Below are 14,509 nucleotides of genomic sequence, written 5' to 3'. Positions count from 1 at the left end.
AGCAGTCTACTAACACTGTTTTCATGGATTTTGAAATGGGATTGTCAGGAACACACTGAGGCCTCTTGAGAAAATGGAAATATCCTCAGAGGAAAACTAGAAAGAAGTTTTCTGAGAAACTGCTTTGTGATGTGTGAATTCATCTCACAGTGTTACACCTTTATTTTCAGTGAGCAGTTTCCTAATACTTTTTTCATGGAATCTGCAGTGAGATATTCGGGATCACTTTGAGGCCTATTGTGAAAAAGGAAATATTCTCAGATATACACTAGAAAGACATTTTCTGAGAAACTGATTTGTTATGTGTGAATTCATCTCACAGAGTTACACCATTCTTTTCATGGAGCAGTTTTCTAACACTGTTTTCATGGAATCTGCAGTGGAATATTCGGGAGAGCATTGAGGCCTCTGGTGAAAAAAGAAATACCCTCAGATAAGAACTAGAAAGAAGCCTTCTGAGAAACTATTTTGTGATGTGTGAAATCATCTCACAGAGTTACACCTTTCTTTTCATTCAGCAGTTTGCTAACACTGTTTTCATAGATTTTGCAATGGGATTGTCAGGAACATATTGAGGCCTATCGTGCAAACGGAAATATCCTCAGAAGAAAACTAGAAAGAAGCTTTCTGTGAAACTGCTTAGTGATGTGTGAATTCATCACACAGAGTTACTCCTTTCTTTTCATTCAGCATTTTGCTAACACTGTTTTCATGGAATCTGCAATGGGATGTTTGGTTGCACATTGAGGCATATTGTGAAAAAGGAATTATCCTCAGATAAACAATAAAAAGGTTTCTGAAAAACTGCTTTGTGATGTGTGAATTCATCTCACAGAGTTGCACCTTTGTATTCATTGAGCAGTTTGCTAATACTCTTTTGGTAAAATTTCAGTGGGATATTCAGGGTCACTTTGAGGCCTATGGTGAAAAAGGAATTATTCTCAGACAAAAAGAAATAAGAATCTTTGTGAGAAACTCTATGTCAATGTGTGAGTTCATCTCACAGAGTTACAGAATTCTCTTCATGGAGCAGTTTGGTACTACAGTTTTTGGGGAATCTGTGAAGGAATACTTTGGATCGCATTGAAGCCAATGGTGACAAAATAAATATCCTCAGATAAAAAGTAGGAAGAAGTTTCTTAGAAACTGCTTTGTGATGTTTGAGCTCCTCTCACAGAGTTACACCTTTCTTTTCATTGAGCAGTTTGCTAACACCGTTTTCGTGGAATCTGCAATGGGATATTCAGGAGCACCTTGAGACCACTGTTGAAAAAGGAAATATCCTCAGATAAGCACTGGAAAGAAGTTTTCTGATAAACTGCTTTGTGATGTGTGAATTCGTCTCACAGAGTTAACCTTTCCCTTCGTTGAGCAGTTTGTTAATACTGTTTTTGTTTAAACTTTAATGGGATATTCTGGATCATGTTGAGGCCTATGGTGAAATAGGAATTATACTCAGATAAAAACTAGAAAGAAGCCCTGTGACAAACTACTTTGTGATGTGTGAATTCATCTAACAGAGTTACACAATTCTTTTCATAAATCAGTTTTGTAGCTCTGCTTTAGGGGGATCTGAGAAGGTATATTTTGGATTGCATTGAAGCCTAAGGTGACAAAGGAAATATCCTTTGATAAAAACTTGTAAGAACATTTCTGAGAAATTGATGTGATGCGCGAATTCATCTCACAGAGTTACACCATCCTCTTCATTGAACAGTTTCCTAGCACTGCTTTCATGGAATCTGCAAAGGGATATTCGGGAGTGCATTGAGGCCTATGGTGAAAAAGGAATTCCTCAGAGGAAAACTACAAAGAAGCTATCTGAGAAACTGATTTGTGATGTGTGAATTCATCTCACAGAGTTACACCATTCTTTTCAAGGAGTAGTTTGTTAGTACTGTTTTTTGGGAAAGTGAGAGGGGATATTTTGGAATATTGAAGCCTATGGTGACAATGAAACCTCCTCAGATAAAAACTAGAAAGAAGCTTTCTGATAAATTGCATTGTGATGTTTGAATTCATCTCACAGAGTTCAAACTTCTTTTTCATTGAGCAGTTTGCTAACACTGTTTTCATGGAATCTGCAATGAAATGTTCCATTGCGTATTGAGGCCTACTGAGAAAAAGGAAATATCCTCAGATAAAAACTAGAAAAAAGCTTTCTGAGAAACTACTTTGTGATGTGTGAATTCATCACACAGAGTTACACATTTTTTTTCATTCAGCAGTTTTCTAGCACTGTTTTAGTGGAGTCTACAAAGTGATATTCTCTTGAGCATTGAGGCATATTGTGAAAAAGGAAATATCCTCAGATAAACACTAGAAAGAAACTTTCTAAAAACTGCTTTGTGTTGTGTAAATTCATCTCACAGAGTTACACCTTTGTTTTCATTGAGCAGTTTGCTAATACTGTTTTGATGGAATATCATTGGGACATTCATGATCACTTTGAGGCCTTTGGTAAAAAAGGAAATATCCTCAGATGAAAACTAGAAAGAAGCTTTGGGAGAAACTGCTTGCTGATATATGAATTCATATCACAGAGTTACACCATTCTCTTCATGGAGCAGTTTGATAACTCTGTTTTGGGTGAATATGAGAAAGGATATTTTGAAACGCATTGAAGCCTAAGGTGACAAAGGAAATATCCTCTGATAAAAACTTGTAAGAAGATTTCTGAGAAACTTCTGTGATGTGTGAATTCATCTCACAGAGTTACACCTTTCATTTCATTGAGCAGTTTCCTAAAACTGCTTTCATGGAAACTGCAATGGAATATTTGGGAGTGCATTGAGGCCTATGGTGAAAAAGGAGATATTCTCAGTTAAAAGCTAGAAAGAAGCTTTCCAGAAAAGTGGTTGGTGATGTATGAATTCATCTCACAGAGTTACACCTTTCTTTTCACATAGCCCAGTTTGCTAATACTGTTTTCGTGTAATCTTCAATGGGATATTCAGGAGCACTTTGAGGTCTATGGTGAAAAAGGAAATATCCTCAGATAAATACTGGAAATAAGTTTTCTGAGAAACTGCTTGGTGATGTATGAATTCATCTCACAGAGTTACACCATTGTTTTCATGGAGCAGTTAGGTAGCACTGTTTTTAGGGAATCTGAGAAGGGATAATTTAGATCTCTTTGAAGCCTATCATGACAAATTATATATCCTCAGATAAAAACTAGAAAGAAGCTTTCTGAGAAACTGTCTTGTGATATTTGAATTCATCTCACAGATGTGCACCACCCTTTTTATGTAGCAGTTTGGTGGCACTGCTCTTAAGAAATCTTAGAAGGGATATTTTGAATCACATTGAACCCTATGGTGACAAAGGAAATATCCACAGATACAAACTAGAAAGAAGATCTCTGAGAAACTGCTTTGTGATGCGTGAATTCATCTCACAGAGGTCCACCTTTCTTTTCACACAGTAGTTTGCTAACAGTGTTTTCTTGGAATCTGCAATGGGATATTTGGGATCACTTTGAGGTCTTTGGTGAAAAATGAAATATCCAATAGGGAATCCATTCCCATTTCTTGTTTTTCTCAGGTTTGTCAAAGTTCAGATAGCTGTAGATGTGTGGTATTATTTATGAGGGCTGGGTTCTGTTCCATTGGTCTATATCTCTGCTTTGGTACCAGTACCATGCTGTTTTGGTTACTGTAGCCTTGTAGTATAGTTTGAAGTCAGGTAGCGTGATGCCTCCAGCTTTGTTCTTTTGACTGAAGGGCTGTTGAATTTTGTCAAAGACCTTTTCTGCATCTATTGAGATAATCATGTGGTTTTTGTCTTTGGTTCTGTTTATATGCTGGATTACATTTATTGATTTGCATGTGTTGAACCAGGCTTGCATCCCAGGGATGAAGCCCATTGATCATGGTGGATAAGCTTTTTGATGTGTTGCTGGATTTGGTTTGCCAGTATTTTAATGAGGATTTTTGCACCGATGTTCATCAGGGATATTGGTCTAAAATTCTCTTTTTTTGTTGTGTCTCTGCCAGGTTTTGGTATCAGGATGATGTTGTCCTCATAAAATGAGTTAGGGAGGATTTCCTCTTTTTCTATTCATTGGAATAGTTTCAGAAGGAATGGTACCAGCTCCTCCTTGTACCTCTGCTAGAATTCGGCTGTGAATCCATCTGGTCCTGGACCTTTTTTGGTTGGTAGACTACTAATTATTGCCTCAATTTCAGAGCCTGCTATTGGTCTATTCAGGGATTCAACTTCTTCCTGGTTTAGTCGTGGGAGAGTGTAAGTGTACAGGAAATTATCCATTTCTTCTAGGTTTTCTAGTTTATTTGTGTAGAGGTGTTTATAGTATTTTCTGATGGTAGTTTGTATTTCTGTGGGTTTGCTGGTGATATCCCCTTTTTCATTTTTTATTTCATCTATTTGATTCTTCTCTCTTCTTTATTAGTTTTGCTAATGGTCTATCAATTTTGTTGATCTTTTCAAAAAACCGTCTCCTAGATTCATTGATTTTTTGGAGGGTTTTTTGTGTCTCTATCTCCTTCAGTTCTGCTCTGATCTTAGTTATTTCTTCCCTTCTGCTAGTTTTGAATGTGTTTGCTCTTGCGTCTCTTGTTCTTTTAATTGTGATGTTAGAGTGTCAATTTTAGATCTTTCCTACTTTCTCTTGTGGGCATTTAGTGCTATAAATTTCCCTCTACACAGTGCTTTAAATGTGTCCCAGAGATTCTCGTGTGTTGTGTCTTTGTTCTCATTGGTTTCAAAGAACATCTTTATTTCTGCCTTCATTTCATTATGTAGTCAGGAGTCATAACGAAATGTAGTCCAGTAGCCACTCAGGAGCAGGTTGTTCAGTTTCCATGTAGTTGAGCGGTTTTGATTGAGATTCTTAGTCCTGAGTCCTAGTTTGATTGCAGTGTGGTTTGACAGACAGTTTGTTATAATTTCTGTTCTTTTACATTTGCTGAGGAGTGCTTTACTTCCAACTATGTGGTCAATTTTGGATCTAAGTGTGATGTGGTGCTGAGAATATTGTATATTCTGTTGATTTGGGGTGGAGAGTTCTGTAGATGTCTATTAGATTAGCTTGGTGTAGAGTTGAGTTCAATTCCTGGATGTCCTTGTTAACTTTCTGTCTCACATAAGCAGAAAGCCGAAATTGGATCCTTTCCTTACCCCTTATACGAAAATTAATTCAAGATGGATTAGAGATTTAAATGTTAGAGCTAATACCATGAAAACCTAGAAGAAAACCTAGGTAACACCATTCAGGACATAGGCATGGGTAAGGACTTAATATCTAAAACACCAAAAGCAATGGCAACAGAAGCCAAAATTGACAAAGGGGATCTAATTAAACTAAAGAGCTTCTGCACAGCAAAAGAAACTACCATCAGAGTGAACAGGCAACCTACAGAATGGCAGAAAATTTTTGCAATCTACTCATCTGACAAAGGGCTAATATCCAGAACCTACAAAGAACTTAAACGAATTTACAAGAAAAAAAGCAAACAACCCCACCAGAAGGCGGGCAAAAGATATGAACAGACATTTCTCAAAAGAAGACATTCACACAGCCAACAGACACATGAAAAAATGTTCGTCATCACTGGCCATCAGACAAATGCAAATCAAAACAACAATGAGATACCATCTCACACCAGTTAGAATGGCAATCATTAAAAACTCAGGAAACAACAAGTGCTGGACAGGATGTGGAGTAATAGGAACACTTTTACACTGTTGGTGGGATTGTAAACTATTTCAACCATTGTGGAAAACAGTATGGCGATTCCTCAAGGATCTAGAAATAGAAATACCATATGACCCAGCCATCACATTACTGGGTATATACCAAAAGGATTATAAATAATGCTGCTATAAAGACACGTGCACATGTATGTTTATTGTGGCAGTATTCACAAAAGCAAAAACTTAGAATCAACCCAAATGTCCATCAGTGACAGACTGGATTAAGAAAATGTGGCACATATACACCATGCAATAATATGCAGCCATAAAAAATGATGAGTTCGTATCCATTGTAGGGACATGAGTGCAGCTGGAAACCATTATTCTCAGCAAACTATTGCAAGAGCAGAAAACCAAACACCACATGTTCTCACTCATAGATGGAAATTGAACAATGAGATCACTTGGACATGGGAAGGGGAACAACACACACTGGGGCCTATTGTGAGGAGGGGGAGGTGGGAGGGATATTGGGAGCTATAACTGATGTAAATGACGAGTTGAAGGGTACTGACGAATTGATGGGTGCAGTACACTATCATGGCACTTGTATACATATGTAACAAAACTGCACGTTGTGCACATGTAGCCTGGAACTTAAAGTAAACTTAAAAAAAAAAAAAAAAGAAAAAGAAAAACGAAATATCCTCAGGTAAAAAATTTAAAGAATCTTAGTGATAAACTGCTTTGTGATGTGTGAATTCATCTCACAGAGTTACACATTCCTTTTCACATAGCAGTTTACTAACACTGTTTTCATGGAATCTGCAATGGGATATTCGGTTGCGCATTGAGGCCTATTGTGAAAAAGGAAATATCCTCAGATAAAAACTAGAAAGAACCTTTGTGAATAACTGCTTTGTGATGTGTGAATTCATCTGACAGAGGTACACCTTTCTTTTCATTGAGTAGTTTGCTAATACTGTTTTCGTGGAATCTTCAATGGAATATTTGGGATCGCTTTGGGGACTATGGTGAAAAAGGAAGCAACCTCAGATAAAAACTAGAAAGAAGCTTAGTGAGAAACTGCTTTGTGATGTGTGAATTCATCTCACAGAGTTACAACACACTTTTCATGGAGCAGTTTGGTAGAACCGTTTTTGTGGAATCTGGGAAGGGATATTTTGGATCGCATTGAAGCTTATCGTTACAAAGGAAATATCATCAGAAAAAAACCTAAAAGAACTTTCTGTGAAACTGCTTTGTGATGTGTGAATTCATCCCACAGAGTCACACCTTTCTTGTCGTTGAGCAGTTTGCTAACACTGTTTTTGGAGAATCTGCAATGGGATATTCAGGAGCTCATTGAAACCAACAGTGAAAAACGAAAAATACTCAGATAAAAACTAGAAAGTAGCTTCTGAGAAACTGCTTTGTGATTTGTGAATATATCTGAGTGAATTATACCTTTCTTTTCTCACAGCGGTTTGCTAACATTGTTTTTGTGGAATCTCTATTGGGACATTCGGGAGTACTTTGAGGCCTTTGGTGAAAAAGGAAATATTCTCAGACAAAAACTTGAAAGAAGCTTTCTGAGAAACTTCTTTGTGATGTGTAAATTCATCCCACAGACTTATACCTTTCTTTTCACACACCAGTTTGCTAACACTGTTTTTGTGGAATCTGCAAAGGGATATTTGGGAGTGTATTGATCCATATGGTGAAAGAGAAAATATTCTCAGCTAAAAACTAGAAACAAACTTTCTGAGAAACTGCTTAGTGACGTGTGAATTCATGTAACGGAAGTGCACCATTCTTTTCCTGGAGCAATTTGGTAGCACTGTTTTTGTCGAATCTGAGAAGGGATATTTTGAGTGGCATTGAAGAATATGGTGACAAAGGACAAATCATCAGATGAAAACTAGAAAGAAAGTCTCTGAGAAACTGCTTTGTGATGTGTCAATTCATCTCACAGAGTTACACCATTCTTTTCAAGGAGCAATTTGGTAGCTCTGTTTTCGGGTATCTGAGAAGGGATACTTTGGATTGCATTGAAGCCTACGGTCACAATGGATATATCCTCAGATAAAAACTAGAAAGAAGCTTTCTGAGAAACTACTTTGTGATGGGTGAAATCAACTCACAGAGTTACACTGTTCTTTTCATGGAGCAGTTTGCTAACTCTGCTTTCTTGGAATCTGCAATGGGATATTTCAGAGCACATTGAGGCCTATGGTGAAAAAAGAAATATCCTCAGATAAAAACTACAAAGAAGGTTTCTGAGAAACTACTTGGTGATGTATGAATTCATCTCACAGCGTTACACCATTCTTTTCATGGGGCAGTTTAGTAGAACTGTTTTTGTGGAATCTGAGAAGGGATATTTTGGGTCATATTGAAGCTTATTTTTAAAAGGAAATATCCTCAGATAAAAACCAAAAAGAACTTTCTGTGAAACTGCTTTCTGATTTGTGAATTCATCTCACAGATTCACACCTTTCTTTTCATTGAGTAATTTCCTAACACTTTTTCAGAGAATCTGCAATGGGATATTTGGGAGCACATTGAGGCCTATGGTGAAAAATGAAATATCCTCAGAGAGAAACTAGAAAGAAGCTTTCTGAGAAACTGACGTGTGAAGTGTGAATTCATCTCACAGAGTTAGACTTTTCTTTTCATGGAGCAATTTGGTAGAACTGTTTTTGTTGAATCTGTGAAGGGATATTTTGTGTCTCACTGAAGCCTATGGTGACAAAGGAAATATCCTCAGATAAAAACGAGAAAAAAAAATTCTGAGAAACTGCTTTGTTATGTGTGAATTCATCTCACAGTGTTACACCATTATTTTCACTGAGCTGCTTGCCAACACTGTGTTCATGAAATCTGCAACGGGATATTCGGGAGATCATTGAGGCCAATGGTGAAAAAGGAAATATCTTCAGAAAAAACTAGAAAGAAGCTTTCTAAGAAACTTCTTTGTGATATGTGAATTCATTTCACGGAGGTACTCCTTTCTTTTCACATAGCAGTTTGCTAACAGTATTTTAGTGGAATGTGCATAGGGTATTCATGGCAGTTTCAGATCTATGATGACAAAGGAAATATTCTCAGATAAAATCTGGAAAGAAGCTCTTTGATAAACTGCTTTGTGATGTGTGACTTCATCTCAAAGAGTTACACTGCTCTATTCATTGAGCAATTTGCCAGCACTCTTTTCGTGGAATCTTCAATGGGACATTCAGGAGCACTTTGAGGCCTAGGGTGAAAAAGTAAATATTCTCACATAAAAAGTAGAAAGAAGTTTTATGAGTAACCACTTGGGGATGTGTAAATTCATCTCACAGTTACACCATTCTTTTCATGGAGGAGTTTGTTAGAACCCTTCTTGTTGAATATGATATGGGATATTTCTAATCTCACTGAAGTCTATGGTGGACAAAGGAAATATCCTCAGATAAAAACGAGAAAGAAGTTTTATGAGAAACTTCTTTGTGATGCGTGAATTCATCTCACAGAGTTACACCATTTATTTCACATAGCAGTTTGCAAACACTGTTTTCATGGAATCTGCAATGAGATATTCCTAGCTCTTTCACGCCTATGGTGAAAAAGGAAATATCCTCAGATGAAAACTAGAAAGAAGCTTTGAGGTAAAAGCCTTTGCAATGTGTGAATTCATCTCATAGAGGGACACCATTCTTTTCATGGAGCAGTTTGGTAGCACTGCTTTGGGGAACCTGAGAAGGGATATATTGGATCACATTGAAGCCTACAATGACAAAGGAAATATCCTCAGATAATACCTAGAAAGAAGCTCTCTGAGAAACTACTTTGTGATTTGTGAATTCACCTTACAGAGTTATAACTTTCCTTTCATTCAGCAGTTCGCTAACACAGCTTTCATGGAATCTGCAAAGGGATATTGCGGAGCGCATTGAGGCATACAGTGAAAAAGAAAATATCCTCAGATGAAAAACAGAAAGAAGATTTCTGAGAAACTCCTTTGTGATGTGTGAATTCATCTCACAGAGTTACACTGATCTTTTCATGGAGCAACTTTCTAACACTGTTTTCATGGAATCTTCAATGGGATATTCGGGAGCGTTTTGAGGCCTATGGTGAAAAAGTAAATATCCTCAGAAAAAAGTAGAAAGAAGCTTTGTGAGAAACTTGTTGGTGATGTACGAATTCATGTGAAAGAGTTACACCATTCATTTCAAGGAGATGTTTGGTAGAACTGTTTTTGGGGAATCTGAGAAGGGATATTTTGTATCGCATTGAAGCCTATGGTGACAAACGAAATATCCTCAGATTAAAGGTAGAAAGAAACTCTGAGAAACTGCTTTGCGATGTGTTAATTCATCTCACAGAGTTACACCTTTCTTTTCATTTAGCAGTTTGCTAACACAGTTTGTGTGGAATCTGCAATTAGATAATCAGCAGCACTTTGAAGCCTATGGTGAAAAAGAAAGTATTCTCAGGTGAAAACTAGAAAGAAGTTTTCTGAGAAACTGCTTTGTGATGTGTGAATTCATCTCACAGAAACATATGATTCTTTTCATGGAGCAGTTTGGTAGCTCTGTTTTTGGGAATTTTGAGAAGGGATATTTTGGATCACAATGAAACCTAAGGTGACAGAGGAAATATTCTCAGATAAAAACTAGAAAGAAGCTTTCTGAGAAACTTCTTTGTGATGTGTGAATTCATCTCAGAGTTACACCTTTCTTTTCTTTGAGCAGTTTGCTAACACCATGTTGCTGCGATCTACAAAGAGATGTTTGGGAGTGCACAGAGGCACGTGGTGAAAAAGGAAATATCCTCAGATATAAAGTAGAAAGACGCTTTCTGAAAAACTGCCTGATGACATGTGAATTCCTCTCACAGAGGTACACCATTCTTTTCATGGAGCAGTTTGGTGCCATTGTTTTTGTGGAATCTGTTAAGGGATATTTTGGATCGCATTGAAGCCTATGGTTACAAACGAAATATCATCGGATAAAAACCAGAAAGAAGCTTTCTGAAAAATTTCTTTGTGATGTTACAATTCTGCTTGCAGAGTTGCACCATTCTTTTCACATAGCAGTTTGCTAACACTGTTTTCGTGGAATCTGCAATGAAATGTTCCATTGCGTATTGAGGCCTACTGAGAAAAGGAAATATCCTCAGATTAAAAACAGAAAGATGCAGGGGCCTTTGAAAACAGTATGCTGAGAATAGATAGGGCTCAAGGACAGTATCTCCAATTAAACTTTTAATGAACTCCCGTAGGCGCCAAGATGGTGGGCAGATAAGAAAGAGCATAGAAACAAGGAACTGAGTAGAAGGTTACATGTGGAAAAAGAAAGTTTGTTTTGCATTGCATTCTTTCTGCTGACGGGGGGTTTATAGAGTATAAATAAAGTGAGGCGGAGGCTCTGAGTGCGGCCACCATGTTCTCTGTGTGTCTTTGTCTTTTGTGTGTTCTTTCATTCTCCACTACCCCTGGCACGGACCCCAACAAGTGGTGCAGCGAGCAGGGTAGCACGGGTGAGTAGGGGAGAACAAGAAGGGGAACCCCCTAGGGGTGGGTAAGGTCCGGATATTGTTAAGGGGAACCTTCTTAAGCTTTCATTATGGGGAATTCCATCTCTCTGGCCTCAAAATATTTACGGCTGTTTCAAGGACTGTTGCTGTCTATAGGAGTAGAAATAAAAGAAAAAGACTTTGAAACGATTGTTTGCCCATGTTGAACAACATTGTTACTGGTTTCAGTATCAGACTAAAGTGCAGCTGAATCGGAGAGAATGGTTACAGGTAGTAAAAGCTCTGCTTAGAGCTCTCCAGTTAGGGGATATTATGCCTCTAAAATTGTGGACCTTGTGTAACTCTATCACTCAGACATTAGCGTTACTTGAGACTGATTCAAAGTGTGGTAATGTAGCCACAGGAGGAAAGGTATCTGAGGATTTGGAAAAAAAATAAATCTGAAATGGAGCCCATTTGTGCCAGGATAACAGAGGATGGGGGGGTAGCAAAAGGGGGAGAAGAGAAAAAGCCAGCTCTTCCTTATTCTAAGGGAAATTCTGACATGCAGTGTATTATGGAAATGCTTCAACAAATATTAAAGATATATTCTTCTAATTCACCTTTGCGAGCTTTCCCTGTTTCTTTTCCTTCTGCCCTGTTAAAAGAGGATTTTCCAGAGCCTCCAACCCCCCGGCTTCCTTATCTTTACCTTTGTTTGGCAAAGTTGAAGCCCTGTTCACATCAGACATACTTTAAATTTATACTAAACACCTGTTTAATATGTCAAAACCAGTGTATATGCATATCTTATTTTTGTTAAAATATTATGAGTATTTCAATAGTCAATAAATAAGCACATTAATATTAACTATTAATATTAATATAGTATTAATAACCCCAGCTAAGAAATTGTTATGTTATAGGGGTGCATAGGTTCCACCAATTTACACTCCAAACAGAAGTTGAGTATTCGAGTTGCTTAACACATTAACTACCTCTTGATATTTTCTGTGTTTTTAAATTTTAACCATTGTATTGTGTATGTAATGATTCTCAATTTGGTATTAATATACATATTTCCTAGTGAGTAATGATGTTAGACATATAGGTTTATTGTCATTTCTTTGTTCTGCTACTTTTGGTTGGGTTATTTACCTTTTCCTATTAATATGTTGGGATTCTTTATATTTGGGGATATGAGTAGTATTATATATTATATATACTTTTAATTAAAAAAAATTTTAAGGAGCTGGATCTATTTCCAATTATTTGTGCTTCTTTTGCTCCTAATGCTCAGTTTTCAAATGGTGGCAATAATGTCCAATTTAATGCCTTACAAATTAAATTTTTAAAAGAAATGAAGGCTGCCATTTCTAACTATGGACCCCTACCCTTGGTCTTCTTGATATTTTTTCATCAAAAAATTTGATAATTCCTATAGACTGGAAGACTTTGGGGAAGGCTTTTCTTGATCGTTCGCAGTGGTTACAATTGCACAGCTGGTAAATGAACAAGGCACATGTACAGGCTAGGAAAAATGTTATGTGTGATCCCCCTGGACCCACTGAGGAATAGCTCACAGGCACGGGCCAGTATGCTACTCTTAATGCTCAGGCTGGTCTAGATGATGTTACCTTTACTCAAATCAAAACTTTGTTTTTAAGGGCCTGAAATAAAATAGAGATAACAGGAAAATCTTCCCTTTCCTCTGTGAAGATTTTACAGGGCACAAATGAACCATATCCAGATTTTGTAGCCGTCTTCAGAATACTATCTTGAAAATTGTAGGTGCTGGCCTTGCTTCAAAAATTTTGTTACAAACATTGTCTTTTAAAAATGCTTATGCTGACTGTTAAACATTGTTAAAATCGTTAAAAGCCAATGGGGCCAATTTAGATAAATATATTAAAACTTGTGTTAGTGTTGGAGGGGTTATTTATAATGCTCAATTATTTGCTGGAGCTTTGTCTAAAGCCTTAAAAGGAAATAACAAACAAGGTGTTTGCTTTCAGTGTGGTAAACCTAGACATTTCAAAAAAGAATGTCATAAAAATTGAACACTTTTATCCCTCAAGGCAGAAAGCTGCCTTCAGAGGTGTACAAATGTTGTGGTAAAGGTCGACATTGGACAAATAAATGTCATTCCAAAACTGATAAAAGTGGAAATTTACTGTCTCCTCTCCTGGCAAACGGGAGCCGGGCCCCACAGGCTTGGGGCCCCAACAATTACAATACAAGTCTACTACAATACCCAGTGAGCAATGACCTACAACATCAATGAATAAATTCAAGTCCTCCTTAAGGATCCCACACCTTACCCCAGCTTCTCAGCTTTATGCGGCAACTAAGTAGAGTGCCGCTGCTGACTTAGTTATTACTCAACCTTATACCTTGTCTCCTAATAGAGGAGTATATAAATTAGCTATTAGAGTGTGTGACCCTTTGCCAAAAGGACATATAGGACTTTTGTTAGGTCAAAACAACAGTGCTATACGGAAGTTAATGATGATTCCAGAAATCATTGATCTTGATGTTACTAATAAAATTCTTATTATGGTACAAGTTTCAGGCCAGGCGCGGTGGCTCACGCCTGTAATCCCAGCACTTTGGGAGGCCGAGACGGGCGGATCACAAGGTCAGGAGATCGAGACCACAGTGAAACCCCGTCTCTACTAAAAATACAAAAAATTAGCCGGGCGCAGTTGTAGGCGCCTGTAGTCCCAGCTACTCGGGAGGCTGAGACAGGAGAATGGCGGGAACCCGGGAGGTGGAGCTTGCAGTGAGCTGAGATCACGCCACTGCACTCCAGCCTGGGCGACAGAGCGAGACTCCGTCTCAAAAAAAAAAAAAAGTTTCACAATTTATATGCCTAGAGGCAGGAGAATGTATTCTCAATAGAGAGAGTTTGATAGCACAGAAAAAACTGTTTTTTGGGAAACTTTAGTTTCTAATCAAAAGCCCTTATGTTCATTGCACATTAATAGAATAGTTTTTAAAAAGTTAATTGATACGGAGGTAAATATGTCTATCATTTGTTTAAATTAGTGGCCTATACAATAGGAAAAAAGACAAGTTTCAGTTATACTCACTGGCTTGGGTGCTGCTTCTGTGGTTTATCAAAACGTAGAACCTTTAACCTGTGTTGGTCCTAAAGGTTAACAAGGTCAAGTGTTTTTTTTATCAATATTAATCTTTGGGAACAAGATCTTTCACAACAATTTGCTACTTTTTTAAACATTCCTCATATTTCCTCAGCTGCCAAAAATATAATGTTCAAAATGGGCTACAATCCTTTAAACTCATAGCCACCACTCCTATTTAGGTGAAACAGTGACCATCATCTAAA

This window comes from Macaca fascicularis, chromosome 20 (assembly GCF_037993035.2).
Source record: "Macaca fascicularis isolate 582-1 chromosome 20, T2T-MFA8v1.1".
Classification (NCBI taxonomy): Eukaryota; Metazoa; Chordata; class Mammalia; order Primates; family Cercopithecidae; genus Macaca; species Macaca fascicularis.
This window is presented reverse-complemented; position numbering follows the sequence as displayed.